At 40.1% G+C, this 25,780-nt stretch overlaps 1 long non-coding RNA gene across 3 annotated transcripts in view; it reads left to right on the top strand.

Moving 5' to 3' along the window:
• Positions 1-25,780, top strand: part of LOC136107137 (uncharacterized) — a 174,512-nt gene that overhangs the window by 148,427 nt on the left and 305 nt on the right. For 2 of the 3 annotated variants that reach the window (XR_011741312.1, XR_010652240.2), the window contains exons 2-9: positions 5,903-6,028; positions 7,662-7,904; positions 12,134-14,606; positions 16,341-16,463; positions 19,415-19,601; positions 21,170-21,310; positions 24,143-24,305; positions 24,698-25,780. The exon at positions 24,698-25,780 is cut by the window's right edge and continues 305 nt beyond it. This is a non-coding gene — a long non-coding RNA (uncharacterized lncRNA). The remainder of the gene's footprint in view (positions 1-5,902; positions 6,029-7,661; positions 7,905-12,133; positions 14,607-16,340; positions 16,464-19,414; positions 19,602-21,169; positions 21,311-24,142; positions 24,306-24,697) is intronic. The other variant, XR_011741313.1, reaches the window with a different exon arrangement.

Raw genomic sequence — 25,780 nt, 5'->3', positions numbered from 1 at the left:
GGCACAATTATTCATCCACTAAGGTGACAGAGAAGGGCTCTGCTTGGGAATATGTTCCCAGACTTGCAGCATCATAATGTCAGTTGTTAAAGCACTTTGCAGTTGCAAACAATTCTTGAGAGACTTTTTTTTTTAATAGAAATATTTTTGAACACAGAAGTGCTAAGACTAAATGAATCTTTATTGATTAAGAAGTGCAATGCTGGAAAGTTTTTTGTACATTATGTTCTCCACACTTTGCCTTTTATTCAAATGGCATGTTTTTCATCTTTCCTCTTCTCCTTAATTATTGTGCGTTTATCATTTGTTTAACTTCAGACAAAGGATAGTATGTTGAACCACCCTTATTAAGTCTTACAGGTTGTATATTGTTTATATTCTGCTATACACCACATTCCTAAACGGACCAAAAAAAAAAAAAGCCAACAAAAAACCCTGAAGTGTAGCATTCAGCCTCTCAAGTCCATGATGTATTTCATTTGCTACGGTCAGAGCAATTTTAACAATGCCTTTCATTTTCTTATAGCCTAAAATGATTTTCTTTCTGTGAGGCCATTCTCCAAAACTTCTCTTCCCCTTTCAGGGTATCATTTGCAATTTAAAGCTAACCTGGTGAGTGTGCTCACAATGGGCTTGCCCATAAAATGGTTCAAGGCCTGCCTGCATGCCTAATGAGGTTGATGTTGAGCTATTTAGCTCTTTGTCCTTCCATAATATCTACTTAATGCAGTTCAATGGGAGTGGATTGTTAGAAGCATTAAAGATTCTATTAAGTCTTTACTAAAGCCACTCTATTCTAGTCCAGCTGTATAGTGGCAAGAGCATTAAATTTGAGAATGTAGTGGGAACAAGGGGCCTGAAAAAGCACCTATAAAAAAGGGACAAATTTCCTAACCAAGTAAGACCACACTCAATTTAAGACCTGTTACTTTTGCATCCAGACCTAAACAGTTTCTCAATGTGCATCTCACAGTTTCTGAATGAACTTTTATGTCCCTTAATGGATGAACAAGGTACAGTTTTAAATATTCATTTATTTCCAGAGCACGTGAGTAGGTTTTTCCTTTGCCGCACTATTGAAAATAACTAATGTTATAATTTTCATCTTGGAGAACCTACCAAATTCTTGCTAAGACCTCCTTCCAGATAATATTTAAACGTGATGTATTTTCCCATTGGCTTAGATTCTGTAATGAGATTAATCTCTATTGTGAAATCAGAAATCTCTGCACTTGGGGAGAAGATAAACAAGACTTGTGACAAAAAATATGCATTCAACACATTGTTTTGCTGAAGGGATTGTTTTTTATCAGGCCTCTATGGCGCTAGCCACCAGCATTGAGAAGAGGGAATAAAAAAAAAAGAAGGGGTAGAATGGCCAGGATTTCACACAGTTGGCATTGACTTGGCTTGAAGAGGCAAGCACTAAGCTGTCTTTTCAACCATAGTAAAAACCCTCCATCTGGCCACCCTAAAACTCTGTTAGCTTGTTCAACTCGCTGTCGGCTGATTGGGCTTTGTGAAGCAGAAGTAACAACATCAATAGTATAAACCCTTGCCACTTGAGAGTATTACATTTCATTTCATGCTTGACTTAATCAAAACTGGGGAAATGAAATTTACACCTTTTTGATGTTCTTTTCCCTGCTGTTTAAGGAGAAGAATCTTAACCCATTTGATCTTCACATGCACCCAATAAATGACCAAATATGCCAAGCTGCCAAAAGCAGACGGCTGCCAGTTGCCAGTTTATGTCAGGTCACTGTGAGAGAGCTTAATGCAGAAGGTCTTGAGTTTCATACCAAATACCTCAATTTGCAGTACGGTATTTTGGTTGCAGTGTCAACAATTTAGCTCGCCTCCCCATTAATATTAAACTATTATAAAGAAAGCAAAAATGTCATTTTTACTGGAGGGAAATATGTTAGCAGGCGGCTGTTGCGTGACAGTCAGGAGAGAGTGACAGAGATGAAATGAAGCTGGGTTTGAATTGCTTCTTCAAACCCTTGACATGTGTTCCTTTCTTTTCTGGCTCTGATCTACACGATATACATAGTTGTTGTTGTTGTTTTTTCCTGCTAATAACAAGACAGTGCAGTGCAGGATTAGAGATTGAGTGAGTGAAAAATGGGACTGATGATAACATTTTCCCTGTGCCTGGGGGGAGGCTCATTAAGCAGGAGATCAGATCGCTACCAAACTACATACATACATAAAATCAACAACTAACAAAGTTCTCTCTTGCTACTTGCTGATGGAGAAAGCTTTTGATTCAGCAAACATGGGCTTGGGAAGAGGCTTTGCTGCTTGCCTTGCTGGCCAGCGTCAGCGCCTTGCTTGGGTTCCATGACCAACCCAGAGCCATGGGGCAGGTTGGTGAGGTCTTTTCCCCACCTGTGCTGGGCTGGACTCGCAGGGAAAACATCACAAACATAACATGTTTCTGCTATCGCCATCCTGCTCTCTTGAAAGACCTTTCGCCTTTTGTCAAAGACCCTCGTTTATGACTTGATGAAAACATTGGTAATAGATCATCAAATACTGATACATTCTGAGGGACAATATCCCATTTGTTAAATATAAATTAACGTTAACACAGATCCCCCATTGCAAAAAGGCAAAGGGTTTTGACACCTTTTCAGCAGGACAGGACGGGCCCCAGCAAAGAAAGCCAAGGGCCTGTAAAGGAACTTGTCCCGAATGGTGATCCTCGGGCTCTTGTGTGACAAGGTACATAGTTTCTATTCAGGAACAGGCAGATTATCGGTTACTATAGTTTCCCTAATGCTCAAATGGAGCTAAGGCCTAAGCTGAACAGAATAGGTTAAAAGGTGCCGATGTTTGGGCCTGTGAAACCACATGTTGAGAGTCGGAGACCAAACAAAACAAAGAGCACATCTCTCTGGTCTTTGATGTCTTCTCTGAGGGATACGGAGTGAGAAAAATGCGGCCGTGGCCCCGCGCCCAGCGCCGACCGGGCCAGGACAAAGCGCCGACGTGGGTGCCCGACGGGGCACCCCAATCCTCCACAGGTTCCCCCAATCCTCCAGGGGTGCACCCCAGTCCTCCACAGGTTCCCCCCGACCCTCCATGTTGAGCGAGCTGTTCGGGAAAGCACCAGACACCATCACCGCCTGTTGCGGAAAACCCTTGTAACCACAGACATTTATTCTCCCATTTTTTACCCCCTGCACACGACACGCGCTGTGGTCTCAAAGACAAACAAACTCAGGACCCTTGAAGTACTAAGTTTAACTAGAATTAATTTGCTGTTTTCTGCATGTGTTTCCTGTTAGTGCGTCCTTTAATATTCCATTTGTGTTGCGTGCTTTAAAAACTCTTTGCAGTGCTTCAGCTAACAGCTTTTTATTTCAGTGCTTGCCTCAGTGTCTGCTTTGAATCCGCTGTGGAGCTGGTGCTGCGGCTGCTCTGCGCTTCGTGCATGAATCACTGATTCTGCTCTTTTTTCCATTTGTGAGGATACAGTGTTTTCAAACAATTCGTATTCACCATAAAAATGTTCCATGTATGATATCCCCTGATAGCACAAACAACGCTTTTGCATTTTTCATAAGCAAGATTAAAATACCTGCTAGTTGCGCTCACGATGTAGGTTTCTCCATTCTGTTGAAACTTGGTTTAGTATTTTAATTTTTTATTAAAACTCTTGTAAGCAAGATGAATGTGCATTGGCACTAAAGGGAGACTGCCAGCTTTGATAGGTTATATTGCCACAATTTGCTGCTGCTGCTCTCTAAGTATTCCAGCACTCGAGATCCAAGTATTATGCAAAGCAAAATTAATCAGCACCTGCATCTTTTAAAATAATAGAATTCATGAATTCTAAGGTTTTATCAGTGTTATTGTAATTCTGATTGTCGTCGGTTCTTTATACCATTATAGAAAAATATCTAATTGTAACAACTGTATTCCTATAGTGAACATATTACTTGAATTCAAACCCTAACAATGGCAATAGGATAACTGTCCTTGAATTTGAGCCCTTTGTGATACATCAATAGGCTTACAATGTGCTGAATTAGCAGGCATATTAATGGGCAGATGCAGCACCAGCCCATTCTTTTTACCCAAATCTTCTTATGCAAATACCCCATGAATCCAGTTCAAAGAGCTAGCTTTAAAATGAGCTTCTACACACATTCAGATGGGCCCTTTCACAACTGGCAATGGGACTTAGATAGAAAGTGACATGAGAAAAGTTTAGACACTTGTTTTTATAACTGAACATGATCTTGTTATCATAATCTGATACTGGTAACTGGCATGGTCTGGTTGTAGAATTTTAAGCCTTTAACAGAGGGAGATAATCTAGGCCTTTGTGTGACAATGTACTGAATCCTGCACTTGGTGAAAGCTATCAATGAGAATCGCAGTTCATGCTTTTTCAAACAGAACTTTTTCATGGTAAAAGCTTTTATCCTATGATAATTACTTAACTGATTGTAGCGGTGCCTTTAACGTTAGTGGGCTCATAACAAGGGCACATAAAAAAGGTTGCATTATTTTAGAATAAATAAATTATCAAATAAACAGGTTTTGTTTGCTTGTTGAACTAAATGGTAATGAGGTCATTATTAAAAATGCTAATGTAGAGCAGCATGGCTAGTAAAAGTTAATGTATTTTGTGATCTTTCTTTGTTTGCTGTTTCTTGTGATTATTTCTCATCGACAGCATCTGGGTGAGAGTGTTTTAAATGATTTAATTGCAAATTTAGGAAAACCTGCCCAAGGAAAAGAAAGGGAATAATTTTACTAAATCTTTGATGTTGAAACCCCTTCCTTTAAGTTTGTTTTTTTTTAAATTTGCCTGCCATTTTAATGAAAACCTATGGTTTTCTAGGTGGTGGTTTGGAATTTTTTTTTTTAAACTGTTTATTTTGAGAAGCCCAGAAGATTATGAGAAGGAATTTTGTGTTGATATTTCCCGTACATGCTGGCCAAGTTTCATTAAAGCAATGATTCCTACAGAATATCCTATAGGAAGTGTAAAGACAACTGGGAATCGATTCTCTAGCTGGAGCAAATTGGCATAACTAATTGACTTCTGTGGATCTGGTCCACACTGTGTTTCAGCCTTGGCCAGCATGTGGAGTTGATAGATGTAGATAATTTAAACTACGTGAGTTTATTGTAAAAAATGAGAGGAGGAATAATCTGTTCTTATATCATTACATTTAGAGAATCACAATGTATATTAGACTAGCCCTGTAGAGTATTATTGATTGGTTTATTCTTTGCATTTTTTTTTCTGAAATTAATATTTATAGTGTGTTCTGAAGCATTAATGAGGTGATTCTTATACCAAGATCCTTAGTGCAATAGGTGAGCATAAAAGCAAGCATCTCGCTTAAGTAGTTATTTTTCAGAGCAATACAACAGTTTCACATAGATGCATACTGGTAAAAAATATTATGGGTTGTACTTAATAACATTCATGGGGGAATGCTTTATTAAGATTTAATGGTAGCAAGCATGAGAGTTCTACTAAGTCTTCTTCTGGACATTTTGTGTTTCAGCATTAAATAAGCAGCATTATTTAGGGGCATGAGTACATTTGGTGAATGCTTTTGTTTTTAGTAGTGTTTTCTATTTACTGTAAACCCACAACAACAAACTTAAGTGCTGAAAGAATGTGTTACATTAATGTATGGGTACAGAGAGGACCTAATTCTGAACTCAGGAGTATGTAAGTAGACCCCTTCTATCTCAGAAATATAATCCATCACCATTGATCCTGTTGAGTCGTTATTACCTTACCTGCAATAAATTTCATCTTTCCAATCAACATATTGCTTATCAGAAAATATAGTGAAATGAAAAGTAACTGCTTAAATCTCTCAGCTTTTCTTACGTTCCTGCATTCTTTTTTTTTTCTTTGTAGATGAAGCTGAAGTGATTAAGTGAAGTTTTGGCTGTATCTGGGAATGGAAATGGAGCGTGGAAGCATGGAAAAAGGCATGGAAGGAAATCAGTGTTGGAGAACCACTGAAATGATGAAGTGTCACAGGTGATGCAGGAGAGGAATATAAGTGGGGTAGTACAGTAAAATACCTGGAGGGCAAACTGTATGGTAGGGCAGTAGAAGGGAGAGAGAGATGGGGAGTCATCTAGAACATCGGTATCAGACTGTCAAACTGTACGATACGTAAAAGAGAAAAGGAAAATTCAGTGTAAATTCGTGGCAGATAACATTATTCCAGGCAGTAGAACAAATGAAAAGGAGGTCCGGCCTCTGTTCACTGTTGCGGAAATAATTTTAAGTTTTTGAACCTCATTTTACCAGTCTGTAAAATGGGGAGAGTAATAGCAACTCTTTGGGGACTCAGAATCAAAATTCTCAAGAACCTGTAACCTACTAATACCTGTTATTTTACTACAGTTCACCAATCGGATGCTCACATTTCGTAATGTCAATAGTAACAAAAAGCAAGGAAAAGCAGGTTGTACTAACTAAATTAATTTGAATGAGTTTCATTTGTGTTTGCTGTGCTTCAACAGACAGAAAAACAGATTTGAGTAGGGAGAAGACAACAATGGAGTGTGTTGGTTTTCAAATTTATTTCATGATAAATATAGTGGCCGTGAACATGGTTTTGTATAGGAAAGCAGAGTCTAATACAATGGCATGAAAATCAAGTCCTTGAGTCCTTTTTCTCAAGGAATGGACATTCTCTAAAAAAGAGTATTTCGTGATAGTGGAGACTGCCTACAATTTTAGGTCAAATTTTCAGAACACATTTCAAAAAGAGGTGCAGGGGCAAGATGAACCATTTCCATAAATCAAAACCGGCAGCCAAATAATATTTTGATATTTCACAAATGAAATGGAATGTTTTGACACTTTGAAATAAAAACTTTTCATTCCAAAAGGCATTTTTCCATAAAAGTAAAATTAATCCATCTCAAAGTAAAGGGTTTCAGTATCATTCCTTGCACTTGTCTCATGGACTTTTACGCATTTTAGTACTTTGAGAAGCTGGAGTGACTGTGTTTTGGTGCTTTGAGGAACTGGATCCTACAACGTTTGAGATAAGCCTCAGTTTGTTCTACAGACAAAGCTGAAATCCATCCCCAAGAGATTAAAATTCTTGATTTTGTCATTTTGACATCTGGCGCTGAAATAATAGTTTCATGCCTGCTTTTCTATTTCTTTTTTTTGTGCACAGAATGATTTATTCTTTTTTTTAATGCTCATTTTTCAAATCTCCTTCCAGGGAATGGTTTGGCATGCTTTGGGCTCTCTGAACAAACCAGTGTTTCCTAACTACAGGTGTTCACCCAGCAGTAACGTTGCACTGCGCTGCATTCCAACCAGAACAAAAAAAATGAATTATACTCACAAATTATGCCAATGTTCCCAGTCTCGCGCCTTCATCAGGGCTGAAATGTTAGTATACTCTGCTAAATCCAAGTCAACGATAAAAGAATCATGAGAAGTGCGAATGGAATTGTTTCTCTGCCAAGTGGAGTGCAACGAGGCTTTACTGTTTGATGAACAGCTGTAAATACTCTAGGTTCCCCCATTGCATTTGTGCCATCTAGAAAAGCTGGGGCTTTCTCTCTAACATTACCAGAGTCACTCTCATTACACTCTGTTTGCTGCAGTTTTATAGCTTCTCTCTGCTTTTTTCACCTTGCAGGTAGGATGTACAATACCCAACAGCAAATTCAACTACAGCCTGAGCAAATCTCGCCCTTTCTGTGTAATTTCAGGGCAGAATTTAACAGCAAAACCAACATTTCTCCCATTAAAATGCCATCCAGGGGGATTTCTGTGTGCAGGAAACACCTTGGAATTGAGTGATACAAGAAGCTGGTGATGAGTTTGACAATGCAACACAAATCATCTTGTTCAGCTTACGGCTTTCATTTACACCTGACAGGTGAGGAAGGAAAGAATTAGTTACTTACTAATAAGTAACTTCTGTTTTCTGAGATGTTTATCCCAGTAGCACTAGGGGATTTACATGGGTGTGTTAGGCATGGGATCAGATTAAAAGCTATTGTGTGACATTATGGTTCTTTTGCATGGATATTGGCATAACTTTTGAGTCCCGTATTATAAGACATGTGCCTGTGGGATAGAGCAGCAGCAGAGCAGTAGCTCCTTGGATCCACTGGCCTCTTGCTCTCAGAAATACTTGGCACACCAGAAGGGGAGCTCAGTCAGTGATTTAAACATAAGGCAGGTGTGGTTTCATGGTATTCACCACGGCCACGGGGCTTTCTTTGTCAAACCCTAGTGCTCTAGTTTGGTTTAAAATACATGTATAGGTATTTGCAATGGGTCAGACCCCTTGGAGATAAAAACACCGGGACAGTAGGCTTGTGTTAGACCAACATGATGATCAGATGTCAGGTCTGGAGTGTGAATGTCCTCAGCTGAGTGAGAATATGAAGGAGGCAACACAACTCTGAAGATTTAGAGAAAGAATTGCTTTACTGTTTATGGTAGCCCTGCAAATACACAGCTCATACAGTAGATGGTCAGAGAGGAGAATGGAGATCGGCTCCTTAATCCAGGATCTCTGAAGGAGGATGGAAAAAACAATCTGAACATGTTACAATAATTCAAATCCCTGTAAGTACTCTGTTGAATACTGAAAACCATGTAAAATTATTATTGCTCCCAAGGCAGCCTATAAATATTGTTTTTGTATTGGCTGAATCCAAACATAAAATATTTTCTCTTTGGCTGGTAAAACAGTTGACAGATATAATAGACACCACTAGCCAACTCTTAATCTTGGTTTTAAGATTTAGATTTGTTCTAGATGTTAGAATTAACCCTGGTTAGTATACATGATAGATTTCTATTCTACAAGAGAAATATCCCTCTTCAGAAGAAATCCCCTTCTTAAATCGTCTAGTCTGTGACATCCCCTTAATCCCTTTATTTTTCTTGAATTTAGCATAAATACTTCCGTTTTTTACACCTCCATCTGTTTGTTCTACTTTACTGCCTTGGTTCCTGTATGTGATGCATTGAGCTCTGCTTTCAGTCGTAAGGGCATTAGCTAAAGCAGTGGTTTCCCAGGGCTGGTGCCAGAGTAGTAGACTGAACGTCTTGAGAATGCTAAAAGATGTAAATATACAGAGACACATATTGATCTGTGTGCGTGCAAGAGTGGAGACGGGTGGATGGGTAGATAAACGTGCACACAAATAAATAATACAGCCAGTGAATGTACATATGCGTCTGTCAGAAAAGTCGTAGAATTCTAAACTGCTCTGGCTAATAGTCTGGTTAATGAATATAAATGTAGTGCAAACTCAGGCGAGCTTAATACTTACAATGGTTTGTTCCCAGGCATCTACGAAGTGGTAAGGAGGAGAATTAACATAGGATTATCATATTTTACACGTAGACATACTTGCCAATCCTTTTAAGAATACTTTAAGGACAGATCTAGAGTCTAAGTATTTGGAAGTAAGAATCACTAAATATAGATTGTGCAAACCACTTAGCCATAATTCTTTTGAATTGCTTGCTGAATGACACAACTGCATGTTCAATTAATTTGCGTATAATGAAATAAGCCACTTTAATTTTTAAATGTGGGAAGGCAGCAGCCCATAAGCTATCCTAAATGTTTAGAAAACTTCCATTTATTAACTAAGCTGTGTTTGGCACTATGAGAAACTGTCCACAACTTCAATACTGTCAAAAATCTGTTCTGAAAGAGAATGGCAAAAGATATGCATGTCTCCCTGAGTTCCAGGATTCAGCACATTTGAAAGGCACATTCCACAGATGCTGGAGGTTTTATACAGGTACAATCAAGTATCTGTAAGATCACCTGGCTGCGTTACGCAGTTGTCTGACAATGTGGGCTGTGGTTTCTTGATTGTTAATATCTGATCTATGTGCTATCAAAGCGCTGAGGGTTTAAATTTGGTCTGGATAAAGGGAAGGCAGATGACTACATTTCTGTGTGCTTGAGTTGCTTGCAATGTGTAGTTTGTGCTGGCTGTGGTAGGACAAATAATGTCTAATCTGGCATGAAGGCTGCTGATATATTTTTTTGAATGAGTTACAAAAATAAGATGGCCGAGTGAGCTTTTTCCACAGTGTCTCTTTGTATCTTGTGATTATAATGCTTTTTATTTGGTATTAATGACCTAAAATCATGGTTTTAGTGCATTGTAAAATGGATGCTCAAATGCATCTCCTGTTAAAAATATATAACAAAACCCCTGTCTAAATGTTCTCAGTATAGCTTTTGTTGAGCTGGGGAGAACACTTGCTTTTTCTCCATGTATTAATATTATATAAATGATTAATTTGCATAATTTATGGGAATGCTTTTCAGACACATTTCGGAGTAGCTTTTGGCATAGGAAAAAGTATGTTTAGAACACACAGGTGAGTAGAAAGGTCTTGTTTCTTTAAAGTTTTTAAGTGGCTCCATGGATAAAGAATTGTCTAGGGACGCTGTATCTCAAAGGGTTTTGCTGTGTGTCTTTTCTCACCTTTCTGCGTCTTCTGTGTGGAGAGGAGCCAGAAGGGTGGTTAGAGAGGGGCAGACACTCTGGCAAGGGGCAACAACCACAAGAGGTGCCCTGGGAAGATTCAAAGTGCACGTTAGGAGGAACTTTTCCCCCAGGAAGGTGTAGCAATGCTGGAAGAGGGTGGCCAGAGACCCTTGGAGGTTTTCAAGAGCTGGCAGAGATACCAAGAAGTAATTTGTTTAGGTGGGATTTTCTTGGCATGCAAGTTATCTTTGTGGCTGATTTTTTTCAGTGGGATTTTAATGATTTTGTACTCGGGTCATAACTCAGCTGTGAAATAAAGTCTATGGTTCTAATACAGAAGCTGTATATTGTAGAACAATCACACTTTCCACAACATAGTGATCATACTGAATGTTAGATGATCATACTGGGTGTTAGAATGTCTATGATTCTAAGTCTTGTTTTCTTGTTGAAATCCACCATTAACACTGATTGTGTATATATGTTTGAAAGTCTACTTTTATATGGGCATCCCATCAGCTTTATTAAAAAAGAAACAGAACAAAACAAGCCCCCAAACTACAGCAGAGCATTTTTTACTCTTTCTGCAGCAGGACCAGGCTGAAATTCTATATTCTTCCCTGTGTTCATCTTCAGAGTTTAGCTTTAAAAATCTCTATAGATAATTTAAAATCATTTTGAAAGGTATTGGATGCCATACAGGGTCAGACCAGATGTCCTTCTGTTGTGTCTTGCTATCTGACTCTAGCTGGCAGCCAGTGCTTATCAGTACAAGAGCAGTGTGTCATCCTTTCCCTGCTGTATCTTTCCAAAAATCAGTGGTTCACTCTTCACTGAACTAGGTGGTATCTGAGAATGCATCTCACAGCAGCATTCAGCACTTTGCATGTTTAAACCCATTGAAAGGTAATATTAATTATGGTGGTGCATCTAATGGTGCTGTCATTATCCTCTGATGGATTTTTCCAGATAACCCAGCGACCAGATGTTCACTTGGTTAGTTTCCAAAGGAAATATGCTTCTCTAGACATCTTTCATTTGGTGTTTAGTGACGTTTTCACAGCAATGCACTTAGCTTTTAAGAATATTTTGGTGTTTACTGTTGTTGTTGGGTTTTTTTGGTGGGGTTTTTTGGTAGTTCGGTTTGTGTGTGTTTGGTTTTTTGTTTGGGTTGTTGTTTTGTTTTGTTGGGGTTATTTGGGGGGGAGGGGGGGAAGGAGGATATTGTTAACACAACAATGAGCTCACTTGTGTTTATAATTGAACTATTTGAAATTGCATCAGACAGTGACTCAGTCTAGGTCACTCTTCAGCTGCTCTGAGTTCTCACCCAAATGTTTGTTAAGTCAGTTTTGGTCACTTTTGATTTATGGAGGCATGATTAAATAGAGCGACTGGAGTAGCAGAAAGTATCTGCCGCTGTTCGGGAAGCACAAGCCTGGGAAGCTGGTGAATGTTGGCTCTGCAGCACATCAACCCAGTTGGAGCAAAGGTCACCCTCTAATGGAAAGAAAAACAAAAATAAAACACTCCCATTCCACCATGAGGAGATATTGAGCTACTAGGGGGAGGGTGAGCTCCTTAATATACCGCTGTACAGATCTTTATGGTCTTCTACTCCTCTTTCCTCCCACAGACAAATTACAAGATCTGAAGGACCTATGGCAGACATGAACAATAAGGAAACGGACTACTGCTCAGCCCCTGCTTGCAGTGGGATCCTGAGCCCTCCCCGTTCAGCTCAAGTCTCCTCCTGTGACACCAGCTCATGCCCTGGCCCATATTGGGCAGCCCTCATGGACGGGCGGTAAACGATCCTGACGCCTCCTCCGTTCGACTCGGTCGGGAGCTCCCGAGGAGCTTTGGTGTGCACAGAGATGTGGGAGTGGGGAGACCTGCCCACCTCGGCCGTGCTCGTCCTGTTTGATGAGTCAGGATGCCACAGCCCACGTTAAACTCAGCGTTTTCCTGAGCCCTGTTGCCCAACTGCGACACTGGGTCTGGCTCTGCCGTTCCTGCGGGCAGAGCACAGCGTGGCACGAGAAGCTCTCCAGAGAGCTCTCTGTGGGTGCACAGGTCCAAATTTCAAAACCTCAAAATTTGAATAGTTAAGCTTTGAATTAGTCCAGATCTCAGGAAAGGGCTATGCCATGTTGTGCAGGGTAGTTGGTGCTGGATGAAGGAATCTTTTCGGGAAACCCCCAGTTCAAGCAACAAAAAGTTGATTTGCAGTATCAAGGATCTCAACATTGCACTTTTGTTGTCAAGGAGGCCTGTCTTTTAGAATACACTTGTTTGTTTGTTTTTTTCCTTTGTGATTCACTTAGTTTTCTTTTTTATAACTACTGTATTTAAATACAGGATTTAAAATTCCCAGGTTTGTGGTGTTGGGGTGCGGCAGTCAATTTTTGTGGAGAAAACTCTTCTGTTTACTTATTGAAGACTTAGTCTTGGCCAGGTGAACCTTTGCTGCATAGTTCCAGGATTTCACCTGAATTTTTTCATTTTTGTGGTAATTCTGTGATCACACAAATGTCATTTACTGAGGAAATCTTATCTGCTTTTTGTTGTGTGGCCCCGGTATTGTACAACACTTTTGTTGCTCTTGTTTAAAACCGTAGTGCCTGTGTTCGAGTCATGAGAACAGAAAGAAGAGCTTGGGCATGCTTAGGTGTGTGCACACAGTGAAACTTCTATGTGTAATGAAATGAGAATCACCGTGTTTTCAGTTTACATCTTCATTGCAGGTGTAGGAGAAAGGGATTCTCCATTTATTGATAACTGTGAGTCCTGCAATAACTGGTTTTGTTTGGTTAAAATAGACACCATAGCAAATCACACTCATTCTCATTAAAAGGGTCCTGTTTTGCAAACTCAGCTGCAGTTTTTGCCAATTACCTGCATTTCCATCCTAGTTCTTGTCTTTGCAGTAGTTCTTTGAAGCTAAAGACATGCTCCTGAGTATTGTCATCAGTTACAGCTTCAGTGTTCAGTTCAACACCTTAAGAATAAAATCTCCAGCTAAATTCTTATCCTGTTATTAAGGACCTAAAGGAGCTATCTAGCAGAAGCATGTACATTGTGAAGGTTTTTTTTCTTTTCTCTATTTCTTTCTGTGCGTGCGTTAGTTTTTGCCAGTACCACTTCAAGAAAGCTAGTGACAGCTTTTAAGCAAGAACAAGTTGTACAATACATGGGGGTGTGTCTGTCCACATAAATTTCACTTCTTTAAATTAAAAACGCAATAAATGAAAACTGTCCGGATGCACTGGTTATAAATGAAAGGCTGACTCAATGTCTACTATAGCCATTAATGAGCCTTTCCTACACTCCCTAATCATCTTGATTGCCTTATTGAATGAAACGTGTGACACTCTTCTTTGTAGAGTAAGTGGTGATTTACCTCTGGCACCTTTTCAAATGGCAGGTCTTTAAATTTGTGGTCTTCAGTTGAATCTTTTACTTATACACTTAGTTTCTCGGAGCACCAGTTATCTTCAAGTTGTTAATATCCCAGCAGGTGTTAATATCAGGAAAACCATGCCAAGCGGTTGATCGGTGTACTGTTTTGCCTGTCCAAGTGAAGTCAACACACTTCCCTCAAGACACAATTGGCTGAAGTGGAAGAGAGTGCACAGGTTCCTACTTCTATAGCCTTTTGAAAAAAAGGATCTGCACTATTTTAAGCTGAATGTTCATTATCTCTACTTAATAAAAATTTTATTAGTAAACACCCCAGATTTTAATCATTCCAAAATTATTTGGCTGGTCCATTTAAACTGTGTCCCTATCATTTATGTAGTGAAGATGTACTATCATGCAGCCCTTCCTACTGCGTATGAGCTTCCTGTTGATGTTTGCAGGCTCAGGAAAAAGCTGAAGTTTACAATGGAAGTGGAAAGGGAAATGATTGAATAACTTTTGAAAAATAAACTAATCTTTCTCTTTCAAACAGATTCTTCTGGCCATGGCTAGAAAGACGTGGAGTACAATGGCAAGGAAGTCTACTGGACTGAAACTTCTGATGTTCTCATACTTGTCCCTGACCATGTGCATGTTTAGCGGAACTCATGTTCACGCTTGTTAAAAAATGCGAATGTTAACTACTGGTTAGTTACAACATTAACAACTTGTTGCTTCTAATATTCTGCTTTAGGTTGGTTTGTTTCTAGGGGCAACATTATGCAAGATTAACCTGTCTTTGTGAAGCATATTTTTTCGGAATGTTTTTCCCTTAGTAGGCTAAACAGGTAATGTTTTTAAATTGTAAGCTTTGATTATATGTTTTTAGTATTTTTTAAATGTGAATTTGTCATTATTATTTCATTTTAGATCTTCCTGAAGAATAAGATAACTGCTCCTGCAGATGCAAAATAATAATTATTTGGTTTGGCTTTGGTCTGGCTTTGCATCACAGCCCTTCTGCTTCTGTACTGCCGTTTCCACACAGTACACATCTGATCAGCCCATGGGGCGCTAACGTGGAGAGGTCTCAGACCTTCTCCGATATTCTGCAGGGACAATCTATAAGAATAGCTTTTCTTATCAACAGTGTTCCCATTTCAAAAGACCAACACATTTTGTAATGTAATGAAATATGTGGGTGAGAGGGTGTGTTGCACATGGAAGCCCCAATCAGGAACTGGGCCTTGTACATACCTGTTGTCCTTCAGGAGGTTGCAGTGTAAGCAAAGCAGGGGGAGATGACAATAGGGGACCTTGGGGGACAGCAGTGAGCCATGCAGAGGCAGCAGAGAAACGGTGTAAGAGAGACAGAAGGTTAAGGGGAAAAAACAACACCCGAACTGACAGAAGAGGAGAAAAAGAGAAGTAGGGAAGGGGGACAGGGAAAATGAAAGTAAAATGAAAAACAAAGTAAGATGCAGTGAAAACAAAGGGAGGAGCCACCTGTGCACCACTAACAGAGGAAAATAACATTGGAGAGAGAACTGTATTGGCTGGAGATGCCCATGATACACCTGAAGCATTTGGGTTCTTAAGTATTCTGTGTAGTTTTCTAATCTGCTTCTCTGAATGCTATAAAATGCTAAGTGCATTTTATACAGTTGCATGAAAATGGAATTTTATTTTGATACATTTTTATTTTTTCTTTTCTAATGTTGCAATATACACAGAAAAAGAATAGGATGTGTGTTAGTTCAACAGGAAATCAGAATGACTTGTTTTATGTGAACGAGGGTGTTAGGTATTGTGAACCATAAAAACATTTCATTGTTAGACAAGAAGAGTTAAATGTATCACTTTTAGCAATCTTCCAAATTAAACAGCCAAGATTTGCTCCTCCCTCAGTCAATATGACATCATTTTGTTTCCACTGAAGAAACTATTTTAGAGGTACAACTTAAGTTAGAACAGGTTATTTGGTGTAGCAACAATTCTTGGAAGTTTTCATTTTTGTCTCAGAGGAAGTCAAAACAAACATTTTCAGGTATATAAACCATATACTTTAAACATTGCTCCCAGAATTGCATTTTGTTGGTTGGTTGGTTTGGTTGTGTTTGTTGTTTTGGGGTTGGTTTTTTTGGGTTTTTTTTTGTTGTTGTTGTTTTTTTTTTTTTTCTGGAAGCACATAAACATTAATCAAATGTATACGGGGGAAAATGTATGAGGAAAAAGCTGTATATCTGTACAGAGGGTTATATACATTCTGTGTTTATTTCAGTGATGAACCTGAGCTTTTTGTCACTCAGTACTTCAATATTTTCTATTTAAGCTTAGTTTTGCAGTTCCCTTAAAAAAAAAAAAAAGCAGCAGTTAACAATCACAGTCACTTGAGGACTGGATTACATGGATTACATTCTCATTTTGTTTCCTCCTGTTAGGGCATTTCTGGTCATTTTCTTCCGTTCTACCAAAACCCAAGTGCCCCTGACTGCTGCCCGTTGGTGTTGGGATGGGGAGAACCATCCATCCAGTCCCAGCTGCCACAGTGCCGCTTTTCTAAGGTAAGTTGTTATAATGAGGTTAAAGCATAAAGCACCATCACAACAAAGTGTTCCTGTAGCTGGGGCTTTAGGTGGAATTTTAGTATCTCTAGGAAGGAGGCAGACCTGGCTCCATATATGTGAGTTACAGAGGGCTCTGTGAGGACAATGCCGTGATGGTGACCAGCATGGCAGTGAAGTCACCTCTTCTAAAAGTATCGCGTTGCGGTGCGGAGCTTCCTGGCGTGATGTCAGGCAGCTCTCATGAACCCCAACAGCTCCGCAGCAGCCACAGTTATTCTTAGAGACACTTCCCATTCCTTAGGAAAAGCTACTGAGAGGCTTAGTTGGCATTTATCTTTAGAAGAGAGCATTTAAATGTTGGACTAATTTGGAGCTCGTTCGCAGCGTGGCTGCAGCCCTGCCAGCTGCGCTGGGATCAGTGACAAGCCTTTCTTCCTCCTCCAAAGTGCTTGCAGACACATCCAGGGCCCAGGAGCACATCGCCCCAGAGGCAAATCAGCTTTTTCACGAGCGTGTAGCTGCCTGGGGGAGTTTTCCGGAACAAGGAGCATATTAGGCGTTCCTGAACAAAGAGAGACCTTACACCTGTGTAGAAATCTTGCTGGCTTTACGAGCGTTAGGTTGGCGCTGCTGGGGACTGCTCTGGTGTGTTTGGAGATGGAGAAGGGCTGGTGACCACGAAGGTAAGTGTTCCCCAAGCAGAGCAGGTGGGTTCAGTGGCTTAGAGGCAAAGATGTGAGCTGCTCACCCAGGAAAAACCTCTGTCCCCTCAAGGGATGTTGATCCAGAACAATAGGAACAATATATGATGAACCATATCATCTTCTCTCTTAGTTGGGTGGCCACCTCTGACCCTTGTTCAGCATTCTCACAGATTTTAGCAGCAGAGCTGAATTAGAGACAGCCTCTGTTGTGTGTTGGGCCACAAGGAAAAAGAAGTTCCTTTTTGGGTGGAGATGAGAAAATTAGTTAATGAGACTGAGGTAGGAATTAGTAACAACTACACTGGGAGGCATCTGGCTGTGCAGCTGTGTAGTAATTTGGCAGCAGGGAGCATTGTTCCCACAGACGCAGAGCAATCCCTGCCCGTTGAACTCTTCAGTCTTGTCCCACCCATCTCTTCTGGTTTTGAGGAATGAGGTTGGCAATGTGTTTGCCCTTCCAGCTTTGAAAGTCAGTCTGTCCATTTTTGGAGTCTAATGAATAATAAATACTCTTAACTGGGAGGCCCAGCAGCCTCCCCTTTAGGAGCCACGGTTGATCTGGTTGCAGACTTCACCTGTATTATATTTTGGAGAAGTGTGTGTGGCAGCTCTTACTTGCACAGGTGTCCCCAGGCTGTGGCATCTCAGCTGGCAGAGGCAGGAAAAGGCAATGGGTCCATCCCTGACGGATGAGCCACCACCCTCTCAGTGTCAATTGGCACAATCCTTTTAGCTTGGACAGTAAACAACAATATTTTTGACAAATGAGGGCTTTTTTATTTTTAGTTCAGGAGGGTTCTCCTTGTAGACACTGCTGTTAACTATAGGCCATTTTATAGGCACAAAAGATGCTTCTGTTCAATCTCATTCTTTTAAGATCCAAGAAAGTGTGAAGGAGTAAAAACAACCAATTCCTCACTGTTAACATGAGCTGCTGAAGTGATTATATTCATTCATGATAACTGTCCAGATGCTCCAAGCCCTGGGGTCTCACCGCCGGCTGGTAGATTCCCATAGCAAGCGTCAGTAAGAGATTGTGTGAGAAAAAGAAACACGATCAGGGCTCTTCTTAAAGAGAGTAAAATATACGCCCAGCAGGGACGAGAATATCCTAGAAACAAACAGCAGGGAGCTGAAATGAGGAAGAAACAGTGCAGGAAATGGAGCTACAATTCTGATTTCACCAGATTAGCGGAAGCTGAACAGGGGAGAAACCAGAGGATTTCTGTGAAAGCAGGAGAGCCCCACATTAGGTTCACCAGTTTTCACACTGGGTCTGTGCGAAAGTGCAGAAGAGACGCAGAAGTTACAAGTGAGATACCAGCTCATCATGAAATAGTTTATTTCTTTTTTATTTAAATTTTCACTTCTAAACTTCCGTCTTTTTTTTTTTCCTCAACTTCAGGTCATTTTTTTTTTAAACTAAGAAACTGCTGTGTAGAACTGAACCTGCAAAAAACCAGTTGTTTGCTAAACTGCCCAGTTTCATTAGTAGCTTTGGTCTTTCCTAAACAGTGTTTTTGAACAATTTATTTTATTTTATTTTTTTACTGACACCTTGTTCTGGCAGCTCTGTGTTGTCTCATAGTGACACTTTTTGGTTTTTAGTAATTATTGCAATTCCAATGCAACAAATGCAGAACTAACTAAATGAGCCTTTAATTAAATAGAAACTTTGAAGACAATGGTTGAACTAGGTGAGAATCACCAAGGGCAATAAATACATAATATCTATTTAGTGTTTTAAGCAAACTTTAATTCTGTCTCTAACAAAATTAATTTGATTTTTCAAAATGAGGAAAGGAGGTGGAAGTAACGGGAATGTAAGGTCAATGACTGATCCTACAAGAGCCCTGAATTGGCAGGTGGAGTGGAGCAAATCATGAGATGGAAAGGAAGGGGACATTTCTCATTAGGGTGTCATGTTAACCTGAAGTGATTAAAGTGTGAGACCTTGTAGGAGCTGATTTTTCACTTCTCCAGAAATCAGGGCTTGTAAGCAAAGCCAGGAGAGGGAATCAAAATCACAGAAAATTCTCATTACTGCGTTGCAGGTCTTAGGACCTTGGCAAAGTCAAGCTTTCTTGAGTAAAAGATGGAAATTGGTCCTTAGTACGTTTAATTAAAGAGGAGATTGAGAATTATTTAAATATAATTTAAAGTGATTTAATGAAAGCCAATATTTGAATGTAAGGTTTAATTTCCCTGAAAATAAATCACGGCTAAGGGTGAGAAACTTTCCAGGTAAATCCCGTGCTTTGGAGAGCCCTGCGTGGAGGGGCAGGACTGGTCCCGGGTGCTGGATGTGGGACCTGGACACGTGCGCTGCTGCATCTGCTAGGATGTACATGGCTGGGACAATATCGCAGGCTGTGGAACAGCAAGTGGCATTCCCATTTTCCCTGGAAGAATGAGGAATCTGTGACATACGGTGGGTTGCTGAATAGGGAATACAAGCAGTGCTGTTGGATTGAGGAAGCATGTGGTTTAAGAACAGTCACTTAAAACTGGTGACTTTTCTCCCCATTTTTATTTTATTCTTTTAGCTGTTTGGTTTTGAGTACGTTTTTTCCTAGCCTCAAACTTCCCCAAGATATGTCTAGAAGGAATATATAGAATATATGATGTAATTTTAGAATGTATTTTAGTGGGATTTTAGATAAGCTTAATGGAATTTTTCACAAGAAACATTTTGAAACTTTTTTTTTTCCACAAGGTGCATTTCAAAAAGAAATTAAATACTAATATATATATATAAATATATCTCTATATAGGTGAACCTGCAGGTGGGTTGGGCTAGATGATCTCCAGAGGTCGCTTCCAACCCCACCCATTCTGTGATTCTCTGATATGATTTGTCCTATTTTATAGAACAAACGGACACAGTTTTCATGCAGGAGGCTTTTTGTGGGCTGCAGACAGGTTCTGTTGGCTGTGCTGGGCTCAGGAGTCGGGGCTGGGCTCAGGAGTCGGGACTGAGCAAATCCCCTTCAGTCTCCTGCTCTTGCAAAACTTTGAGCGCTCTTGCCCTCAGCACTTGCTGTGGATGTTTTAGGAAACGTGTTTATTGTTTCAGAGTAACGATGAGGAAAGCAATTCTTTTCCCCACAGCTTCACTGACCCGTAGGGAATCCCCAGCACTTACAGATAGGGAACTCATCTGATAAGTAAAGGGATGAGTGGGGTAGAACTTTCTGCTTCTCATAAATGCAAAATTAGTTCACATCTTTTCTTTCATTTTACAGTGTTGGCAATTATGCAGTGCACCTTAAGCCCCGTGTCCTGAATTCCTTGTTTCATGTCTAAACATTGCTTGTATTAGCTGTACCCTCATTAATCCCAATGTGCCACAAGTTGAATTTGCCCAGCAAGCTTTTCGTTGCCAGGAATGGATGCACCAAATCTGCTGATGCCAAAGAGGTAACATGTACTTAACACGCATCAGCACTCGCTCTCCCTTTTATAATTGCTGATCCTCCTGCACTTAATAATACACTACTAGGGTTATACCCAGCTCAGGCAGTGCTCGCTATCAGGGTGTGTGGTTATTCTATAATAACCACATTTTAGGGTGTGTTTCAATTTTACAGGCAGTCATTTACTTCAAATTACTTTGTCATTTCTTAAAGCCATTGTGTAATTCCTTTATTAAAGGAAAAGAAAAAAAAATATAATTTGATTTTTAAAGATGCATTAAATAACACTAATTATAACGCTTAGCTCTTAGCACGTTTTTCATCCTCAGTGCTTTATAGCCATTTTGCTAATTAATTTTTACAGCATCCATGGGGTGAGTAACCAGCTGTACTTCTGCCTGAAAGTTAGGAATGCTGAGGCAGGGAACTCAAGTGGTTTGCCCAAGATTACTGCGATTTGCCCAGGAGCTGTTTTTAGAACCAATGCTGGTACTACGTTGTTTCTGACTGCCAGGGCACGCACTCACAAATCTTTCATTATTTAAGTAGTCTCAAGAATTATTTCTTATTTAAAACTGATAAGGCCAGCGCCTTAAAACAGCACAAGTCGGCCCTGCAATCAACAGAATCCCGGCCGTGTGAAGGAAGATTTGCCTCTAAACAGCTCCACTTGAAAAATAGAACTCCCGTACAGCACTGGCCTTTGGAGGCAGCAAAAATTCACGTAAGTGTCCACCACTTCTTTTCTTGAAGTTTCATCAACTAATTAGTGGTTGTGAGGCAGTAATCCACATTTCCGTTCCCCCCTTTAAGGCCTTTTCAAGTTTCAATCTAACTACCAGCTCTCAGCCTGTGATTAAATTTGTGAGCTGCCTTTAGTCCCAGGAGCGTTCAGTGCAGTAAAAATAAATGTCTTCAGCTGCAGGCTTCTAACAGGTTTTAGGTATGAAGGAAGAGAAGATGTTTCCTCTGTCAGTTGTAGATGTACCATCCTTAACAGAGGAGAGAAAGCAGAGGTAGGAAACAGAAATAACTGAAGTGGGAGCAGTGAGATGCTGAGGACTTGTGAAAATAGCAGACCATTGCATTTAGGCAAACATGCAGAGTAGAAAATCAGTTTTTATAATCAGTGTATCCAGACAACAACTGGAAGAGAAGCTTACTGGAATAGTTTTATTAATATTGTCAGTTTTCTTTGAGCGTTGATAATACTGGGTTATACATTATATATGTAGTATTACATTCCAATAATGTAATGCAGTATAATATATCTATGAAATCATGTGGGTTTTTATAAGGCTTCATTTCCGTTTATTAAAAAAAGTCTATTTGAAAAATGTGTCTTAAACATGCAAGAGCTTAGCAATGCTGGAAGGCAAGTTAGAACTACATGCAACTTTTAAATGCTTTTGTTTGCCAGTGTTGTGGATATATTTATTTTCTGAATGTGGATAATGTTATACCCATATTTATCACAGCTGGATCATTTTCAACTGCTCAGTCTTTCTTGTTTGTTGATTGCAACTTCGGTTCCAGCACTGAGGGCATTCAAACTGAATCCTCCTGTTTCCCCATATTTTAAAGTTAATTACTCTTAAGCTTCCAGCACAGTTCTCTTTGACTTAGGCATTATGTTAACACTGCAAATACTAAATAATCATTTAAAAGGAAAAGGTGACTCCTGTAATTTTCCCAAAGGTCCTAATCCTCCCATGGGATCATGTTGCAACACTTAACAAACACGCTGGAGTTGGCTGCAGAGATGCTTCATGCAGGAGCGAGGTCTGAGATGAACCTCCTCGGGAGCACAGCCTTAAAACCAGAGGGATTTGATACTGATAGGGTTGGGGTTTTTTTGTGATCAGGGCTTTGTCACTAACGGTAGCTTGTGACAGTATAAACTTCAAGGACTTTACAGTAAGACAAAATGAAAACGATAAAATACTGCTGGCATTGACTTGCTGAAAGACTGTGATCTGTGTTTATTTGCCATAAACAAGAAGAAATATTTACTTAATACCAGTTTCACTGAGAGTTTGAATAGATCCCCACCAGAGGCTGCCTTGCTGAAATATGGTCAGCCAACATCTCTTTAAAATCACTGCTTGCTGTAGCTCAGTTTCTGGCCCACCCTACAGAACTACAGTCTCTGGTAAACTTAAAAGAATGATTCATACACCTGGAGAAGGAATTGAATATTCAAGTCACTTGTCAGGCTGGCAAGTTTAAATTATATAACAGGAAGCTTTCTATTCATATGTAATGTAACTGAATCACCACTTCTTTATTGATAATTCATTATATGTTGGTACTATCACTCTGCAGCTCTGAAATGCTTTTTGCAGTAATGATTTTATACCGTACTAGTATAATGGCCTTCTGACTGTGTCAATCAGCACTACTTGCGTGTACAATAATATTATTCTGCAATCTGTCTTGGGAGAATGCTTAAAAGCTTTCTCTCATTTTCTCCATTTAACTCATGTATTATCTGAGTTTTTACATTAAATGGCCATACTTAATATCCCATGACATGTCACCTATTCTCTAGGGAGGATAGTGATACAGTACTTACCAATTCCAGAATCTATACTAATCAAATTACACCTGCCCACTTCAGCCAAGAGCAGTTACTTCAGTGCATCAGCATTTAATCTGTAGGAAGAACTTATGAGAAGGAACGAAAACAATGTGAACTGTAGTTGGCTAAATGTGGGCATGGTTGATGCAATTTGTTTTGTGAAGAGGGATTAGAAGATATTGAAGTCAAGCTGAGGTGCAGGGGTCAATTTATATACAGATTTATTGCCGGAACTCAGACTACACTGGTAACATATTTATAAAGACAAGGCCTAATTCAGCAAATGCTATTTCTGTTATGCACTTTGTGGCAGGTGCTTCTGCTGAACGAGACTCCTTGGCTGTAAAATTAAATGTGTGTGCAAAAGTAACAAACTTGGTCAGGCTTTACAGAGAGTTCGGTCCCAGTGCAGATAACAATCACAGTTTTGCATTGAAAGATTGCCTGGACGTCCCAAGTAGTTACTCTAAACCCCTTCCACAACCAGGTTAATGTACTGGAAATGTTGAGACTTGAAATGCCAGCTGCTGAACACAAAGTCCTACACTGGAACCAGTGCCAAGGCATTTAATCTGTTTGACATAGACGTTCTCCCTAAAAATACTGGATAGACTTAAATCTTATTTGTTGTTTGATTCAGTCAATGCCATGGTGTAACTAACTTCTGTGTTAAAGAATAAAAGACTGTTTACCAGCTCTGGAAAGTAATGTTTCAAGGGCAGCAGGTGTCCATTTACATTAACGTTTGCTTATAAAATAATCCCATCTACTCTGCAAATGAGAACTTCAGGCAAAGTTAATGCAGCAAGCGTGCAGTCCCCAAGTACGGCCAGAATTAATTTGCTCAGCCACACAAGAAGAATGGCAAGGTGGAAAAGCAGTGGTTTAATTAGGTCACAGCCTTTTATTAACTCATAGGACAATAAATTGTACAGTTCACATTGTCATTCTTTCTTTGGTCTATCTTTAAGCCAGCTCTCCTTGGGAATTGGATATTCCTGCCTGGGCACTTGCAGCTGTAGATGGAGGAGACTTTCAGTTGTTGGGATCATATGAAGGTGCAGGAGAAGATCCCAAACAGGCAAAGATATAAGTATCTGTGTGACTCGTGGATGGGAACGTGCATAATAGTGCATAGGTAAATGGCTTTTCTTGCTTTTGTTGACAAAATGCCCCCACTCGGGCCTCTTCTAACTCCTGCCTGCACCAGCACATTGACAAAAGTCAGGAGGAATTTCCTGTAGTAGTGTACCTTTGGTGGGGAAAAAAATCCATAGGCAAACATTAAAATTCCATGTTTAAAAGCTGTGAAATTGTCATAGAAACTCCTCATGGTTTATTTCCTTTTGCCATCATTTCCTCTGCTGTGTTCACCCACCAGCCTTGCTTTGGAGCCCCTTGCTGTGGGCACATGGGGCTGCCCGGGTGGCACAGGCATCATCACCTTGTGCGTCCATGCCCTGTCCTAGTCTGGGTTTCTTGTTTTACTTGAGCACAAAATCTAACCTAAATGTTTTTTATTTCCTCCAGCAACAGCAGTGACAATGCTGAACGGAGGCAACACCCTCTACCTTGCAGTCTCACAGTGTTTGCAGAGTACAAGAACCCTGGAACCGCAGTAAATGATGGACACAGCCTTGGGAGACTGTCACAGTAGTGAGACCCAAGTGTAAAGTTTAGTGGACATGGACAGCTTGTCCTGATGGGTGTCCCAGCTTCATCTGCAGTGTTCAGATCTACTGTGGGCCACCACTGGTCCTTCAGCCCATGCCTGAAGGCAGTAGGACCTACCACCACCCTCCTCCAGCCCTTTGCTCCCATTCCTGCAGTTCAGGGTCTCCCAGAAATGCAGCAAGTGGCTTTTGCTTCTGAAGTGCACTGTAATTATTAATTTTACGGTTTTGTTGTAACACGCAGTATGTGTTTGATTGCCTTGGGTATTAGTATAACTAATAAACCAAAAAAGGAAATAATGTTTACTTACGGACAAGTTAAATGGAAAAATGTAAAATAAAGGGATAAGGGACTCTGGGCAGAAAGTTATTAGGAAAAAGAAATCTTGGTTTTCTTTGAATGTGTTTATTTTATAATTTGATAGAAATAAACAGTTACTATGGCAACTGTCGTATCACAGGCGACACACAGCAAGGAAGGTACAGTGTACTTGCCAATTAGTGGAATGAGTTTAAGTATTTTTAAAGAGACATTTTGCCTGTTAATATGATCATACATCTTAACTTGACCTTCAAGGGAAGTTAGAGTTTGCTCCTGTACATCCTCTTGACAGCTGCAGTAGCTGTCGCTCCCTGATGGTGCACCCTCTTTCTGGTGTCTCCCCCAACAGTGTCCCTCGTGCGGACACCACCATGTCCATGGGGACAGTGTCCCAGGCCTGGCAGTCACAGCTCGCCACAAGGTGAGGAGGAATAATAATTTATGCTCTTGTGACAACCAAGATGCTCAAAGTGCTTTATTAGTGTTAATTCATCCTTGCAACAGTCTGATGAGGTAGGGAAGCGTTATTACCCTAGCATTTTTTTTTATCTACTATTTTTAATATATGAGGCAGCTGAAGTTTGTTGAAGTGTCTTCAAGGTCAGGGCGCTGAGCCCT

Source organism: Patagioenas fasciata, chromosome 13 (genome assembly GCF_037038585.1).
Source record: "Patagioenas fasciata isolate bPatFas1 chromosome 13, bPatFas1.hap1, whole genome shotgun sequence".
In the NCBI taxonomy this organism is placed as follows: domain Eukaryota; kingdom Metazoa; phylum Chordata; class Aves; order Columbiformes; family Columbidae; genus Patagioenas; species Patagioenas fasciata.
This window is presented reverse-complemented; position numbering and strand designations above follow the sequence as displayed.